The following is a 17,295-nucleotide window of genomic DNA, read 5'->3' as shown; positions in this document are numbered from 1 at the left end:
CATTAAGCAGGAAAATAAGGATAAAGAAACAGAAGTCCTGTCCCTACAAGAGAACTGATTTTCCTAAGGCTGCAGAGCCAGCAAATGTCAGATGCAAGAGCTTGAGGTTTTGATCCCAGGGTTCATCATATCACTGCATTAATACGGTCTGAATGAAGATGGAACTATGAGCTTTACCAGCACTTGGATTTTTTTTTTAAGATTTTTATTTACTTATTTGACAGAGATCACAAGTAGGCAGAGAGGCAGGCAGAGAGAGAGGAAGCAGGCTCCCTGATGAGCAGAGAGCCCCATGCTGGGCTTGATCCTAGGAGCCTGAGATCATGACCTGAGCTGAAGGCAGAGGCTTAACCCACTGAGCCACCCAGGCACCCCACCAACTTTTGGATTTTTTTCAGGGTTACCATGAGCTCTGATGGTAAAGAGTTAGTACTACAAAAGAGAAAAGTTATCTCCTGGAGGGAAATTCTAAATAGATAGTTTCTATTACGGTCTAGAAATATGCAGCACCATTGAAAAAATTCTGGAGTGTCTATTATGTATCAAGTGTATGTATAATAACTGTATCAGGTCTCATTTAGTCCCTGTGCCAAATTAGGGGCTTTCTGGGAGCCCGGCACAAGAACCACATTTGCTGAATTCTGATTTCTTAGAGAAGCAAAATCTAGAACAGTGACTTAGAACAGGACTGCAGACCATTCAAGGTTGCTCTCTGAGAGAAGTGCTATCTGAGCCTTGGGGACTGGGTAGACTCAGGAGCTGGGAGGAAACACCGCTGATTAGAGACTAATGTATACAGACCTGTGAACTCATAAACTCAAGGCACGTGTTAGCAGATGTTAAGTAGGTGTAAGAATATTCTGGAAGGGGGCAAATGGGACATAAAGTTGAAATCAGAAAATTTGGGATTGAAAACCAAATCCAAGAATTGGCAAAGCGTAGGGAGCTTTCAAATGAAAGAAGGGGATGAACTATGAGAGCCTGTGGACTCAGAAACCGAGGGCTTCCCTTGGGGGGAGGTGGGTGAGCCTGGTAGTGGGTATTAAGAAGGGCACGTGTTGCATGGAGCACTGGGTGTGGTGCATAAACAATGAATCCTGGAACACTGAAAAAAATAAAATTAGATAAAATAATAAAATAAAATAAAAGAAGCAGAGCCCGAGGCTGAGGAAGTAACTGGCCGGGTCCGAGCCACACATCGAGACCACACCAGAGCTGCCCCAATCCCTGGCTCAGCTCTCCACCTCCCGAAGCTACCGGGAACTTCACATCTGAATGTGAGAGCACAGCTCAGAAACCTTCCCCGATTCAACCTGTCTGCTTCCACACCTAACATGCCTCCCCTGGCTTTTACTTCCCACATGAAACATCTGACTTGAGGTTCACCAACAAGAGCTCCAAAACCACAGGTTCAAGTCAGTGGGACCCAGGGCTGTCCAAAGAATCACCCAAAAATCCAGAGAAAAGGAAACAGATGCCTGGGGTTTGAAGGCTTTCACACATGCACTCTTGATGGTGGTTTTGTAGAAGGACGCAACACAGTGAGCATGGCAGGCTTCGACTGCTTTTCCGTTAGACAACCAGCCCCCAACATCCCCAGAGGGGAATGTAGGAGTCTGCTACTAAATCTCGAGGGCTGCTCTGGAAAGACAATGGTTGCTGCTTCTGTTATCAGTGATGTGTCTTTACCATCCCGTGAGTTAATTATTTTACAGGGGTGGAAGGGATTTAGCACTGAATTCTCTGCCTTCAGCCCTCTGATGGGGGAAACTCAGTGAAGCACTGGAGGACACCCCCAGCTGGGCATTCCTCCGCACTGTCTTATCATCCTGAAATGAATGGAATGCATCTCCCCTAACCAGCCCCAGCCGTGGGATCCCCACCTGGAGGAGGTGAATGGTCACCCATTCCACGACATGATTCAGAAGGACAGGAGTTGGAATACACATGTCAGTCAAAGAAAAGACTTTGTGATTGGAGATCCCAGTTTGGAATCCTGGTTCTAACAATTCATCACCTGGGAAGATAAAACACTTTTTCTCATCTTGAAAATTAAAGCAGTAATACATTTTTATGACTTTGTTTTGAAGACTCAATGAGAAAAGCACTTAGCACAGTGCCTGGTAGGTAGAAAGTACTTGATAAATGCTAGTTATGTTATTCTAGCTCAGATTTCTGTGTTCTTGAATCCCATCCTGTGGCTCAGGATGTGAGTGACATACAGTAAATACACAAGAACTAAAAACAAAAACAAAAACAAAAAAAAAACACACACACACACAAGAACTGTTTGATCCCCAAAGAAATGAATTTGACATATCCTACTGATGTCCCATAAACTTGATTTTATATAATTTATTAAAAAAAGAACACTGATGATAGATATTACTCCTATTACATGCAAGAGTAAATTGAGGCCATTTTGAGAACTCAGAAATGTAGTTTTCTGAATAATACATTTGGTGGCTTGAACCATGAAGATAAATATATGAATGTATGCTAGTAATGCTAACAGAAGTTAACTTAGTATATTAGAAAAAAAAGGTGGTGTTCGCCCTATATTCAGAATCCATGGAGATTCAGGAAAGTTGCCAGGATATTCCTTACCAGCATGTGCCAGAGAGAGTGTATTGTGCCTTGCCAGACACAATGATAGTACTTGACAGAGCAACCTCTGTGAGTACGCAAAACAACTTGGAAGTGAGAGCTGCTGCTCCCATTTTACAGAGAGGGGAACTGAGGCTCAGAGTCAGAGTAATGTTTCCATGTTACATGGCTTGTGAGTTTTAGAGTCAAATTCTAAACCTGGGTCTGGGTGACTCCAATGTCTTTATTCCTTCCCACAACACCACACTGCCTCCCACGGGTTTCCTGAAATAGAATGAGAAAACCTTGTGACTCATAATCCTCCGCGTCCCACAGTCATCTCAAAAATCTCAGGATTGAAAAAGACTTTGAAGGACAACAGATCAGGAGATCCTCCTGATGTTGGAATCTCCTCTGTATTTGTCTCCCAAATATTCCGTACTGTCCTCAAACATGTCCAGGAATACAGAGCTGGGTCCTTGTAGGGGATGGTCAACAAGATAGCAGAGGCTTTGAGGGCCCCTGATTCAACCCCTCATTATGTTGATAATGACCCTGAGATCCCAAGAAAGGGTATGTTACCCAGAATCACACACCAGGAAGCATATGCCCAGATGATGGAGGATAATTTCTAGAGCATCTTCACCAGATCCCAAGGCTATACTGAATGGATTTGAGAGATTATATCAAAACAAAGAATATTCAGCCCAAAAGCTTCACTAAAATAGAAAGAAGTGTTTCCAACACAGCAGGAATAAGATCTACACTTTCCAGATTGGTCTCTCACAGTGTAATATAATTGCTCTGAAATAATTGCCTTTCCTCTGCCCAAATTCTAAGACAAAAATTCAATAATAAGGTAAGTCAGCATTTATAAAGAATGTTGCATCTGACAAAACTTTATCCTGATTTTCATACTAATACTATGAAGAAGGCAGTACAGAAATTAGGGTCTTCATTTGTCATACAAGGAACTGGAAACTAAGTTTTTTGTGTGTGTGTGTGTGTGTGTGTGTGTTTTGTCAGTATTGCATGCACATTGGTACTAGAAGAAAACCTTCCTTTTTAAAAGATATTTTAAAATTTATTTATTAGTCAGAATGAGAGAGAGAGGGAGAGAGAGAGAATACAAGGACTGGGACCAACAGGTAGAGTGAGAAGTAGGCTCTCTGCTGAACAAGGATCCCGATGCAGGACTTGATTCCAAGACCCTGGGATCATGACCTGACTGAGGTCATGACTGACCGAGCCACCCAAGTGTCCCTAGAATACAACTTTCATATGTGAAGGTACTTAGAGATGGAATCTTTGTCATTTATTTCACAGTCAAGTGTGGGTCTGCCCACATCTATAGGATTCTTCTCCAGGAATCCAGAGATCCAAGATCCACAGAAGATCTAGAAATACATAAAAACAGAATGTGTGCTAGGAAAAATAATTCCACACTGCCTAGTAGAGCAACTAGAAAGATTGGTGGTTAAAACATGGGTTTGGCAAGCATGATAATAAATGTGGGCACAAAGAGTAATGGTAACACAGACAGAAGGAAAACAATTGTGCCTGGGGAAGATTTCAAGGTGGAAGCAATTTTTAAGGCATTTGTTGGAGGTAATTTTGATCCCCAATGAGCACATATAGACAGAAGAACAATTTTGTACTCGTCACAAGGACCGGATACAAATGACAACTTTATCTTGGATGATGCTTTAGGAATATGGTAGTGGAAAATGATAGGAGATAAGTCTGAAATCCTAATGTGTACCCAGACAGCAAAAATTTGAATGGCACATAAATAATTTCAAATTCCTGCCTTATGGCATTATGGGAGGAACGGCTGAGCTAAAATTCAAACACTGGTTTTCCAAACTTGCTTCCGGATCATTGTACCCATCTGCTCCTGCTTCCCTCTTGACTTAAAAAATAAGTGAAAATAAGTATCTTGGGAAATTAACTGAGAACATTAACTGATCCACCCATAGTTTGTTTTTTTTTCTTTTACACTCCCTCTTCCTCTCCCATTTTCACTAAGTCATTTCAGAGTCCTTATTTAATGTCAAATCCCGAGCCTAGAAATTTAGAGATTTGTATGAACTCAGTGCCTTCAAGGACTTTTCATAATCTACTGGGGGGTAGGGAAACAAACAATGAATGAGAGCCCAGCACATGCACTAGAATATTCCTCAAAAATGCTGGGGACACCTTGAAGTGGTGCCTCCATTAGAGCCCACCAGGCTGAAGGACATGAGGATATGATGCCTGTGCAATTTAACTCCGAAGGAGCCTTGCTTTATTGAATTCCCAGCAGGGACTTCTTATTTTGAAGAGGTTCAAATTATACTGCCCTGTTTGCAGGTTACATGAATCCAAGACCTTTTAATAGCGTGAGTTAACGGAGTGGTAAATTTGTAGCATTCTAATATGGCAGTAAAAGGTAACTTGTTTGGGCAGAGGTCTTCATATTGTACTAATTTCAAGAAAGTCTATTTCTAAAAAAAAAAAAGTCTGCTTCTGACTGTTGGCCAAGTAGATGTAGAAGAATGATCTGGTGGAAAGACTCAGGGCTTTCTGCAGGAAGAACACTCTTCAGAAGCCACAAAAGCATCCTCCCACATTGACTGTGACTTCTGGTCCACAGCCAGGTCTCAGGAGCAATGACACTGAGCTTTTCTGTCTCCAGTGTGCACCAACCATGTCCTTGCGGTTAGCAGATGCATTGGTTTTGCAACAAAAGGCTAAACAAGCCTGAAAGGAAACCATGAGTCTGACCTTGGAAGATTTCATGTTCTCAAGCTCACTGAGTCATCAGTGAATTTATGAGCCAGGTGAGGAATTTCCAGAGACCAAATGTCATGTAATATTTCCCCAAAACATGACTTTGGAAGAAAGGGAGAAGAAAAGGGGTTGAATACCACCAGTCTTCAGACCTGGGAACATTCTCTCAAACTCCCACCATGCCTATGATCTGTTGGCTAGAAAGTTCGGGGCTGAAGTCCAGGCCCCAGTGTCCTTCACGGTGCTGTTTTACAGGTGAGTTAAAATAGATTGGCTTAAAAAGGGGAAATGTTTCTTACAGAAATGATATCATTCTTTTTAAAAATTCCTCTCTTCATGATTTTTTTATGACTTCATGTTTTGGCCTAGATCAGCGCTTTCCAAAAGAACTCTGCACAGTGATGAAAATGTTCTATATTTGCACTATCCAGTGTGTCAACTACCAGTCACATGTGCAGATGGAACACTTGAATTGTGGCCTCTGTGACTCTGGAACTGAATGTCTATTTGTAAAATAAACTTGTAGCTGGTGACTCCCATACTGGACAGAGTGCGTCAAACCTGTAAGTGAATGTCACTTTGTTAATATCAACCATAAGACCTGGTATCAAAATTCAGCAGAGAAGTGGGACTTTTATTTAATGTTGGGGGAAAAGTAAAGTCTCTGGATGGGGAATCTGGCTCTTCTCTGCACACAGCTTGGTTTCCCATCACTTTAGAATGTAGTTCATCAGCTTAAGGGTCAGGAAATCCTAGCTAAGTTAAGGATCTAAATTCACTCAACCTCATTTTAGCCTGGGCAGGGAGGCTGATGTACTAGACACTCGTTACGAGAGCCAAAAGGAAGTATGTGTTCAACAAATCCCTAGGCCCTACAGGAAAAGGCTGAACAAGGAGGAAACTAAGTATCCACCTTTGAATTAAAGAGATATTCACAAAATAAACTTTCTGTAGGCACGGATTACAGGCATCAGACTTAATGCACTTCCTGTCTGCTGTTTTGATGTGTCTTATCAGAGAAGCATGTCACATTGCTAGCTTTGTATTTGGGAGATCCATGACCTTTGTGAATGAGAAGCTGACTTTTCCACACATATTACAAAGAACTCTCTGACTAGAGGTGATAACAATTCCCAACATTTATCTCTGAGGAACCCTGTAATTCAGAGTTTAAGCTACTTGTCCAAATCACACGTGTTTTCCAAATTGAATACGATGTGTTAGAATGTTCAGCCACATGGATCTGGGCACACAGAAGTGCTTTGTGGTGGGCACAGTGGGATGGTGTAACCCCCACTGCCTTCACATGAGAGACCTTTAAGTCCCAGCTCCATGATTATGTGATGTGGGCAGTCTTCATTCAACTACCTTCTACTCACCCTTAACTCTTTCTTGGATACTGAAAATAATATTAAAATCCAGACAATATCAGCTAGCATGAGTGCATTAAGTAATGTGGTTTTACTTACTAATTTTCACTCAGTATCCAGAACTATCCTATATCATCCCCACCTTCTTCCCCTAAAGCATTATCATCCCCTTTTTAAGGATGAAGATGGTTAAGACTGCACAGAGTATAACAACCTGACCCAGATTCAGATTAGTGCAGCCCTTCAAACTAGCTATGAAGAAAGAGGTTTCTGTGGTTTTACCTACCCAGAGAGATCATTGCTGTTCACCAAATGCATCAGAACCGAGTCCTCCTGGGGTCTTGTCTACACAGCAGCATCAGGACCACACCTGTTTCTGGGACGTTTTCACAGACCCTTTCCTGGGGAGAACCACAGCTGCCTGACACTTGAGTATTCCAGCTTAATTCCAACAAGAGACATTTGCCTTTGTTTCTTTTGAGATCCCCACATTAGCCAAGGCTTCTTTTCCATTTCTTCTTGGTTGGTTGGTTTTGTTTATGGAATTATTTTTTACAGATACTGAAATTTTTTGTTTATGTTTATGTAAGTAATCTCTACACCCAATGTGGGGCTCAAAGTCATGACCTTAAGGTCAAGAGTCACATGCACTTCTGACTAAGTCCCAGTACTGAGAGCTCCTAAATGGAGAATAAGGAGATTATAGCAGGACCTTTAGCACTGCCTCTGAATGTTTGCGAAGAAATATGGTAGACCCTGGTTTCAATGGGGCTGACTTCACATACCAGTTCTGATAGGAAGTAACTGTGTGACTGGAGGCAGGTCATAGCATCTCTGCGACTCTTCCCTTGGCTGTTTACTGGAACTGATGGGTACTGTATGGATTACAGAAAACTATCAGAGCACTTAGAAGATTGCTTTGCCCAGAGTAAGTTCATATTACTTTATCAACTCTGGAAATGTAAATAATGGATTCCAGATTTTTTAAGAATAGTCCAAATAACAAATATTTGCCTCATTATTAAATTTTGTGTCCCTAATTTTGATTCAGAATGTGTGGTTACTTCCTAAATTAAAAAAAAAAATCAGTAAATATTAGCCACTTCATTCTTTTTTTTTTTTTAAGATTTTATTTATTTATTTGACAGAGAGAGATCACAAGTAGATGGAGAGGCAGGCAGAGAGAGAGAGAGAGGGAAGCAGGCTCCCTGCTGAGCAGAGAGCCTGATGCGGGACTCGATCCCAGGACCCTGAGATCATGACCTGAGCTGAAGGCAGTGGCTTAACCCACTGAGCCATCCAGGCGCCCCTAGCCACTTCATTCTTGAGGGCTTAATTCCCATAACCCCACCCCGTCAGTGTTTCTCTCTAAGCTCAGAAATCACAACTGCTAATGATTAGTTTCTCAATAGGCTCTATTCTTTGGCTATCATGGAGTTGGCTTTCTAGAGTGTCTCTGTGTATGCATTCACAAATGTCTTCAATAGAAATAACACAAATACAGCCTTCAGAGTCAGGCCTCTGACAATGAACAGCATCTTCCTGTCATCTGTTAATTATAAAACAAAAACACAGGCTATCATATTGCTAGAGGTTCCCTGATGTTGTGTGGTCCAACACTTCAATTTATAGAGGGGAAAATGAAGCTAGATAGGGCATATTCTTAACCAAGAAGGTAAAATGTTGGGTTAACAAGAACTAGACCTGGAATCCAGTTCTTCAAGTCTTGAATATCAAAATGCCAGCCCCATCGCCCAAAGGCATGTCAAGCTCCTCATATCTTCTAATATGTACCTATGTCTAGGTCTGGTAAGGGTGTTTCTGTTCCGGGGCTCTGATCACCCTGGATCCACAGCTCTGAGGAGAGATCTTTTTTTTTTTTTTTTCTTTTAATTTAAAATTGATTCACCAACTTATAGTACATAATTAGTTTTTGATACAGTGTTCATTCATTAGTTGCATATAACGCCCAGTGCTCATCACATCATGTGCCCTCCTTGTTACCCATAACTCTGAATTTGGCTTCAGGGTCCATGGGCCAAATCCCAGGAACAAATATCTGCACAGATGGTCCCATGAAGATAGTTACACAAGTTCCTACAGAGAAGTCCTGATTCTGCCACTAGTACTGCCACCGGCTCTAGCAGCTGGAGCTTTCCCAAGTGCAACCAGGAGGAACACCATATATTCTGAGACAACACGGCATTCACCAGACCACTTGGTGTGAGGCTGTCCTTAAACCACATGGTGAGGCCATAAGATTGGTTGGCATTTCTGTTTCATTCATGGTGACATCTACCTGCGGTTGGTTCATCCTGCCTACAAGTTTTCTTTAACCTCAGCCCCTACATATGGTGATTCACAAAAGCCTTTGTCTCTCCCTCCTGAATATTCCACATATCTATTTCCTTTCTTGTGCCCTGGAAACCACCAAACTGTTCAGGCCACCACTGTCTCCAACCTGGGCTACCTTAGATTATCTCCCTAAATTGTTATAAAGTCCTCATCCTTGAGTGCCTCACCACCCCGGCACTCATCACACTTGCTTAATCAGAGATCCCTGTCCTCACAATGCTGTGATATCAGGGAGGATAGGGCTTCTATTGGACCCAGGCACCAGTCACCGGACTTGAAATAGTATCTCTTTCAGGGCAAGGAGTGCACATTGTCACCATTGTGCCTATCGTCCTGCCCCACCTCAGAGCCTAGCACAGAGTCTGATTACTGGTACATGCTCTTCTGAATGAAATGAATGGAAACATTACCTCTTGTTGTTTTAACCACTGGAATATGGCATCCTAGTCACAGATGCCCGGGAGTATGCGTGTGATCCAGATCCACAACAAACAAATCTCTATCCAAAGCAACTGCATTTGGCACCACTTGTTTTCAACAAGTAGAACTTGGTGGAGGATATACAGCTAATCCTCAGAGTCAGCCGGGGGTGTTGACCCGCAACCCTGGGGAGGGAGGGGGACACCGAGACAGCACCGATACTGAAAAGAGGAAAACTAGAAATAAGACTTAAAATCTGATCTCAATCAGATCCACGCAGGTGGAGGGGTATGAAATGCTGTTTCTTCTCAAGAGGCGTGTGATGGAAGAAATTTGTCATCGGACTGGAGCTCTCCAGAGCCCTTCGTGTGAAGATATGGCCCCAAAATCTGACTTGAGGTTTAACTGAATCTAGAAACTGTTCAAGCACCACGGCATGGGACATTCATCAGGGCTGCGTAAATGGGCTTTAATTGATCGTGAGACAGAACATTGGATTTGTTCTCTGGAAGCTGTACTCTTAACAGATGAGGATACAGTGTGTGTATGTGTGCACGTGTGGGTGTTTCTTTTCCTTTCTCCTTCATGTTCCTACCAGTCAAACTTTGTCAGCAAGAACTCTCCCAGTCAAGAGATACAGCCCAGCCTCACACTACCTATGGAGGGGTGCATGGTGCCTCCTCTTTCTGGGATTGGTTTAAATGAACTGCTATGTTCCAGGGAGAGCAGTTTGAAAAAAAACCTGACAGTTAAGGTTAGCTCCCAACAGCTATCTTTGCTGAGTGAGATAACATCAGAACGTGGTAGAGGTGCTGAGAGAAAGTATGAAAATCAGCTTACAACAGAGGCCAAAAGTGAAACCTCCCTTCAGAGGCAGGGATATCTGGTTGAGTACCTACTATGTGCAGACACCATAAACTGATTGAATCCTGTTAGCAATCCTACTGTGATTCTTCTTTTTTTTTTAAGATTTTATTTATTTATTTGACAGACAGAGATAACAAGTAGTCAGAGAGGCAGGCAGAGAGTGAGAAGGTGAAGCAGGTGCCCCGCTGAGCAGAGAGCCCGATGCCAGGCTCCATCCCAGGACCCTGAGATCATGACTGGGTCTGAAGGCAGAGACTTTAACCCACTGAGTCCCCCAGGCACCCCCCGGCCCCCCGTGATTCTTTTACAGACTGATGATTGGAGGATCAGAGAAAGCAAGTGACTGGCCTCAGGTCAAACATGCAGTACTCATGTTGGGGCCAGATTCGTCTACCTCAGAACCTCTCTGTTTCACTTCACCAACATACTAGGTGCTCACTGACCCTGGCTGACCTCACTCTTCTATGACACACCGACTTCAAGGAATTTGCTGAGAAGTCTCTGATGAGCTGAGACCCCGTGCATGATAGGGCACCTGGGCCAAGCTTTACCCCCTGCTGGGAGGAAACTTTCCTTCCCAAGAAATAGCTGTAAGTGAGTGTGACCGACTTGCAACAGAACTATAAACAAAGGCTCAGACATATGCATTAAATCACTTGCCTGGAGTCGTACAATCAGGATTGAACTCAAATGTAGCTGAAAAAAAAATGCAAGCTCTTTCCACCACTCTTCATTGCTTTACTTTAAGAGACATAGAAAAATGTTCTTCTGAGCTTATATATTTTATATCCATAGGCCTGTGTGTGTGTGCGTGTACATGTGTGTCTATGAATGTGTGTCCATGTGTATGTGTAAGTGTGCATATGACTGTGTGTGTGTTTTCCATCCTACTATTTTTCTCTCTCAAGATAAGGATTCATAACTCAGGTGGTTTGAGATCTAACACTGTGGAGATATTGTGGACACTATATATTCAGTTTCTTCTCTCCACTGATGGCCGCCACAGCCAAGGGAGCCCTTACTGAGGCCCTCCACAAACCCTTGGAGTTCCCTGATCTCACCCGCCATTCATCGCTGTGGTTTGAGACCACAATATGATGAGAGAAATTCGTTCATATCTCAAAGACGGTAACTCTTTCGAATAAAGAATGCAAATTTTAACAGTGACTACGGACTTACTGTGAAGACATTTCCTTCCACCGTGTAGGTTTTGATGACACCACCGACAGGTGCCTGCAGGTACTGTCAGGGACGACCTGCAAACCATTTCAAGACCAAGATCTCTCAGGGAAAGTTTCAACTTGACTTTCTCTCCCATCTCCTCTATACTTCCATTGTGTTCCTTACGGCCTCCTTCCCTACCCCAATCCCAGCAAAAAATCTTCCCTGCAAGTGATACCAGAATCCTCTTCTTTGAGGATTTGTGATCAGACATGCTCACTGTGTAAATATGTTCAGTGGTTTCTAAGGGATCCTACATGAATTCCATGTGCCATGGACTTGAGATCATTAATGAGCTGGTTGGTGCCTTGCTCTGTGCCAACTTCCTCACTGCCCTGTACTCGCTCTGCAGACTGGTAAGGTGTAACCTCAACTCTTTGTCATTTACTGAGGACATTTCTCAAGGTGATCACCTTTCCCCTGTGATACGTCTTCAATCATGAAGGCTTATCTTCAGTGTAGGCTGGACATCACCTTCTTATCTTTGAACTCTTCATAGTACATAGTTAGATGACCGTTTGCAAGGCACTTACCATTTTCATGCTATTAAAAGTATTTATTTACAGTCTTGCTTCTTTGTAAATTGCTTTTTATTTGGTTTATATAAACTGTCTGTACTTTCATCAGGCCAAGTTTAGGGACTTATGTAGAATAAAGACTATATAAATTGTGTAAAAAAATATTTTTAAGCTTTTCAAATGATTGCATATTTGCCCTTAACATAATACCAAGGAATTGGTATTTCAAATAATCCAATGAACACTTACTTATATTCTGGTGATTCATCTATGGCATATACCTTTTTACACAGAAAATTTATATTTTATATTTATTGAAAAAGTTCCTTTAGACATGGGAGATACTGTTTTTAATCTTATACCACTTATGCAAACATGAAAAATGAAATATAAGTAAAGTTAATTGGTTAAGGGATAGTAAAATTCCTTCCTACTCAGAATCACTAGTCTGAAACAATTTTCAACTACTTACTGATGTCTGTTTTTTGGGGTTTTTTTTCCTCACATAACATCATCTTCTGTGCCAACAAGAACTTTCCACTTTTGTTTCAAGGCTTATATCCAAGCCACTTACATCAATTCTGCAACTTCTAATCCTGGCAGATATTTGATGTTACCAAAAAGTGTCAGGAAAAACTTTTCAGACAACAACCAGGATCCATGTTCATTTCTTAAACATCCTTTAAATGGTTTTTGGCTGAAATATCAAAAAGTTCCATTGTCTCATCATGCTACCAGAATATTAGCCAACTTTTGCCAGAGTGACTATAACAATATAGGTCTGGGCAACTACAATTGTAATGTTTCTTGATTTTATTGGTGTCAAGACGGATGGACGGATATAGATCCAAAAGCTCATCCCAGAATTAATAGGAAACAGACATTGCAAAACATTGTTTCAAAGTCTAGCCATTAGGTGCCTTCCAGTAAAACAAAACAATAGTTTGAATTCATATTTTGCTTTTAAAGAATTGATGAGGAAGACGAGAGAGACCATGGCTACATTAAAGTTATGGCACAATGTGATAAGGGTCCGAAGACACTGATGGAGAATTGGTTTGTCTTTAGTTGTTATTTGTAAGGTCAGAGCTAAACCAGACGACAAGCTGCAAGAGAGAGATCCAAAGGGTCAGGAAAGCCTCGGAGATCACTGGAGAGTATCAGACAGTGTCCAGTGATTTCAAGAAAAGTACCAAAAGTGGCCCCTTAATAGGTGTTTAACCAAATCTACACAGCATCTTAAAATATATTTCAATTTTTTTTTTTTTTTACCAAATACGTCCTAGGTTGCTTTTAAGTAAGCTGAAAATATTTTCAAACACACACACACAAAGGTCACACTTTAATGACTCGATATTTCTTTGTCTTCCAGAATCTGTAAATATCATATCCCCTCATACTTGATATTGAAATTGAAAGTGATTATGAATTTGATTTAACAATTTGGAGAAGCAAGTTGTTTGTTAAAAAATATTTTCGCCATTCAAGATATGTTTTTTTCTTTAATGAATGTTAACACGTGCAAAACACTGATTACCTCAGATAGGAGATCTTAACACTATTCTCTTTGTCCCATTAACCTCCTTTATATAACAGTATTTCGTCAAAAAGGATGTCCCAAAACAAGAAATCCTCAGTTTGTGACTTGGTAATTTTCCGATAAGATGCATATCTCTAACTATTTGAGGACGCTTGTTTGTAATTGTGTGGCATACACACGCATACACACACACACATATATATATTTGAATGTTTTATTTATTGATTTGAGAGAGAGAGAGAAAGAGCGAGGGTAGGGGCAGAGAGAAAGAAGAATCTCAAGCCGGCTCCATGCCCGGCACTGAGCTAGATGCAGGGCTCCATCTCACTATCCTGAGATCATGACTTGAGCCGAAATCAAGTTGGTTGCTCAACCAACTAAGCCACCCGGGCCCCCCGTGAACTACTTTTTAAATAGTCTGTAACTCCAGTATAACTTTTTAATTTACCACATTCTCATTATTTTTTATTTCTCAGGGAATTTCAGAATTATATCTGAATTTTAAATGATTAAGATGGCTAGTCCTTCCTAGAAATCTTCCAGAGATCTCCATCACGTTGGTCACGTGCTATGAGAGGCAAGGACACTGGAAGTCAGACAAAGGACTAGTTTTCAAGAATTGTATATTTTAAACAGAGCTCTATGGAAGCACCCCACGTTTCCAAGCTAGCAGGCTACCCAAATCTCTCTCTGAAACCCCTCCAATCTGGACAATATGCTTTTCAGTAGAACAACTCCTGCATGAAACTATCAGACGGCTCAGCCCCTCAGAGCTACATAGAAATTTGTCTCTGTTCTCACAGCTGAGCCCCAAAGAGTGAAGACACCACCCAAAACTCACATGTTAGCATAACAAATACTAAAACTTACTCAATTATACTCAATTAGAGAACGCTGGAGAGGAGATTGAATCAACATGCTGGACGAAATATACATACCACTTGCCCTTTTGTCCCAGACCCCTAAGAAGGACAGAAAAAAAATAAATAAATAAAAATAAATAAAATCATAGCTCTACTAGAAATCAAAGAAGAGTGTCATGAACTAAACAAAAATCCTTGAAATACAGATATAAATATCTACGGTCAGATCTACGAACAAGATAGATGGAGAAATAAGAATACACTAATATCTTAGGAAAATAAGTAGAAGACACCAAACTCAAGATAAAGTCACACCCCAAAAATGAGAATTCATGTAGAAATAAAAGAGAATTATAAAAAATAATAGTTTCAAATAAACAGGAGAAAAATTAGTCTCTTAAGAAAAAGATTCATTTGGGGTGCCTGGCTGGCTCCGTTGAAGAACACACAACTCCTGATCTTGGGGGTCAGGATTTCAAGCCCCACATCCCATGTGGAGATCACTTAAATACATACAACTTAAAAAAAAAAGAAAAGAAAAGAAAAAGTTTCATCTGTGACCTTGGACATTAAAAGCATGATCCAACTTTTGTAGCAACATGGACGGGACTGGAAGAGATTATGCTGAGTGAAATCAGTCAAGCAGAGAGAGTCAATTATCCTATGGTTTCACTCATTTGTGGAGCATAACCAATAGCATGGAGGACAAGGGGCATTAGAGAGGAGTAGGGAATTTGGGTAAATTGGAAGGGGAGGTGAACCATGAGAGACTATGGACTCTGAAAAACAGTCTGAGGGGTTTGAAGTGGCGGGGGGGGTGGGAGGTTGGGGTACCAGGTGGTGGGTATTATAGAGGGCACAGCTTGCATGGAGCACTGGGTGTGGTGAAAAAATAATGAATACTGTTTTTCTGAAAATAAATAAATTGGGGAAAAAAAAAAAAAAAAAAGCATGATCCTGAAACAAAAATTGCTAGGTCTTCATAGCAGACAGCAGACTCCTCAGAGGAAAATTAGCACCCTGGGGATTTGAGCCATGAAGTTTCTCCAGCATGCAACCCAAAGGGACTAAAAGATGAGAGATAGTATAGAAAAAGTTTAGAGATATAAAGGATGCACCCAGAAAGCCCAGCATCCTTGTAATAGACATCCCAAACATATCAAACATCCTGGAAGGAACAATCAAAGCAAGAGGGAAGGAATTTTCCCAGGGACACCAGAATTAAAGAAACAAGGAAAAATGCTAAATAAGATGAAAAGGTACTGGTATGCTTGCAATGGTCTCCACATGGTGTGGCTTCAGAAGTACAGGAGCTAGGGAGAAATCCAGGCTATCAACAAATGATGGCAGCTTTCACAGAAGGGCCCTCACTGCCATCCAGGTGGCGGAAGTGATGGATGCTGATCTTTCCCATTCTGAGAAGATTAAAGACACATTTAAAATTTTATTCCCAATAAATCCATTCAGCCTACCCATGTAAGGGCATAGTAAAGATGCTTTCTATCCGCAGCCAAGGCTTCAGACCATGTAGCACAAATAGGCTATTTCTGGAAGTTTCATTCACATTTGGACTCTAGGAAAATACGAATTCAATCCAAGAAGGGATACCTGGATATGAGCAAGAGCATGGAGACTGGGAAAGCAGTGTTACCAGTTACAGGCAGCTGACGTAAGAGAGGGAACTAAGCTGAGAAACATGTAAAGAGACGGAAACTCTGCAGTGATCTGACAAACAAAAGGTAAGGAAAAGTGAGAACATCCTGTACAAATTTGGCGCAGTGAGAGTAAAATCAAAATGCATCCCAGTTACAGCATAAATAGATCTGTGGACACACATGTGTTTAAACAGACACAAGTCTGCAGGAGTAGGGGAGGGGCTGGTGCCAGCTGTGGCGGGAGCTGTGGGGGTGGGGGACCCCCCCCATAACCTGCTGGTAGAAAATCTGCGTGTTCACGTGTGGGAAGTGCACATTATGAAGCCTGAGCTGAAGGACACACAGAAACAGGTGTGGGTACGTGAACGTCATACTCAGTCAAGGAACAGAGGACGCAACAAGCGGTATTTGAAACAATGCCGCCTCCACATATCGAGACACAAGCCCGCGTAAACAGAAGGATGCCAATCCAACTGTGAGAATAACAGTAGCTTGCGGAAGAGGGTGACTATGGGGAGCGGGGATGCAAGGGAGAAATTACAGAAAATAAGATAAAACTCCTGTACCGACCCTGGAAGGATGATTACCATGATTGGATTAACTCAAACCTCACTGTTGACATAAAATAAATGCTAAGGAGAGCACATGTTTAAATGCAGAGATCAAGGAAGACACCATGACAGAAGTTTGAGATTAAAGATCTTTCCATGTATACAATACCACCTGTTGAAAACCTACAAGCTACAGAGAAAGCAGTGTGTTGGGGGAATGTAATAACCTCGAAGAAATACACTAATAAAACCAAAAAAGCAGAGAGACTGAACCACTGAAAAGCTATGTTACCAAAAAAGCCAGAAAAATAATGAGACTTAAACTAAATCATGCACAAGAAAGGAGAAACTAAATATTGAAATAGAAAATCATGCTTAGGGACACCTGGGTGGCTCAGTTGGTTGGACGACTGCCTTCCGCTCAGGGCGTGATCCTGGAGTCCCGGGATCGAGTCCCACATCAGGCTCCCAGCTCCATGGGGAGTCTGCTTCGCTCTCTGACCTTCTCCTCGCTCATGCTCTCTCTCACTGTCTCTCTCTCTCAAATAAATAAATAAAAAATCTTTAAAAAAAAAAA

Source organism: Neovison vison, chromosome 8 (assembly GCF_020171115.1).
Source record: "Neovison vison isolate M4711 chromosome 8, ASM_NN_V1, whole genome shotgun sequence".
NCBI lineage: Eukaryota > Metazoa > Chordata > Mammalia > Carnivora > Mustelidae > Neogale > Neogale vison.
This window is presented reverse-complemented; position numbering follows the sequence as displayed.